Consider the following 1,783-nt stretch of genomic DNA (forward strand, 5'->3'; position numbering starts at 1 on the left):
TGTTGTTGTTAAGTGCTGTCGAGTTGCAGGCAACTCATAGCGACCCTATGAAGGAGAGTTCTCGATGCTTGGGTGCCTTTCATCCTCTCTCCAGGTTCATAGGGTTTCCGGAGGCAAGCTATTATGGAAGTGGATGCCACTCCTCCTTCCAAATAAAAGGAATATATGATTAGGTATTATTGGTATGGCAAGAATTCAGAATAAGAGTTGCATAGTAAAGTGGTCTGGGGGAGGTACTGTATAACAATGAAATAATTTTTTTTTCCAAAGAAAAAAAGAGAACTGGGGGTAGGGGGGCAGGGAGGAAAATGTACGACAATGAGTGAATGAATGAAAATCCATGTTTTTTATAAACTTACAATAAAATATTAATTTAAAAATCCCACAAAACTGCTGGAATACTTCAATGAAAAACTAGAAGTCTTTCATAGGCCATGCTTGGCAAGTTCATAAGAAATGATCTGAAGAAATAAAAATTAAGTTTAAGTCTGAAAGCCTTCAGAGTGACAATAGGAATAAAGTCAACAACCTAGCCCTGTCAGGAAACCCATCTCTAGTATAATCAGGGGTTGCTTTGGCCTTGCTCTGAATTAAAGTAGCACCAAAAGTAGGCTTAAATTAAGCCCATGAAATTGGGTGTGAGAAACTTTATCTAAGCCATCTTCCTCCATCTCCTCTAGTAAATAACACTTCTAAAATGTTTTTCTTTGTAACTCACAAGTTCTCTCTAGGTTGGCTCCCTTTCCTATATGTAACCTGAACACTAAGGTTTGTTCCAGACCCTGAGCCTTGTTCCAGAGATGAGACTCCCCGCTAAAGAAGCAAAGTTCAACCAGCCACTTCCACTGGACTCAACCTCACAAGTCGAAAAATATTCACTCCCCCTTAATTTTCTTTCTATGTTTTATGTTTACAAACAGTTTTTAAACAATGTTTCACATAACTTAAAATTAGTAAAGCAGAACTTGAGCCTTTAATTGTAATGGAAAAGTTCAACAACAAAAGATCCAGCAAGTTTGGAATGGTGCATCAGCATAGTTACTTATATAGTAACTAATCCTGTTCCTGCTTATTAGAATGTCACTAAAGTACTACTGATCTGCTAAATCATGTGAAGTAGGGAAAGCAAATAGCAGCCTATATCACTCCTTTGCTTCCTGATGTTTGTCTTCTAATTTATGTCTGCATTCCCTGTTTACTAGAGATCTTGCAGTCCAGAGGTCAGAGAACGCCATAAGAATATTTTTCTAACTGAACTAGAAGGCATGCGGCTTGAACTCAAAACCACTAATGAAAAGTTAAAGTGGACCCCCAGTCCCCCTCTATCTCAACAACCCAGTTCAGCATGAAGTAGCCAGAGAATCTGCACCCCCATTCCCAAATGGGGAGCCCACAAATAACTCCCCCAAGAATCAACCCTGATGTTTGTCTTATAAGACTTATATAAAAAGAGGGGGGAATTAATAAGTTCAGAATTCTCTATATAGGTATCAGTTATAAAACTATAGTTATTTTCCTTCAGCCTGCAAAACTAGTTGCTTAGCCTCCAATTCTCTGTTTCCTGTCTTCAGTCATGTAGAATAGTTTGATCTGTCTGTTTACCAGAAGAGGAAATGCATCTATCCTAGATGCTGGTGAAGCTGGTTCTCCAGTCATATGTAAACAGTATGTTAATCTGCCTGTTTACCAGGAAGAGAACTGGGACCTTCCTGAATTATTGATACATAGATAGGAAATGTCCTTTTCAGATGTAGAAATTACCTTTTCTTACTAACAAAAGTAT

This window comes from Elephantulus edwardii, unplaced genomic scaffold (assembly GCF_000299155.1).
Source record: "Elephantulus edwardii isolate Elephantulus edwardi_28Jun2011 unplaced genomic scaffold, EleEdw1.0 scaffold00006, whole genome shotgun sequence".
NCBI classification, from domain to species: domain Eukaryota; kingdom Metazoa; phylum Chordata; class Mammalia; order Macroscelidea; family Macroscelididae; genus Elephantulus; species Elephantulus edwardii.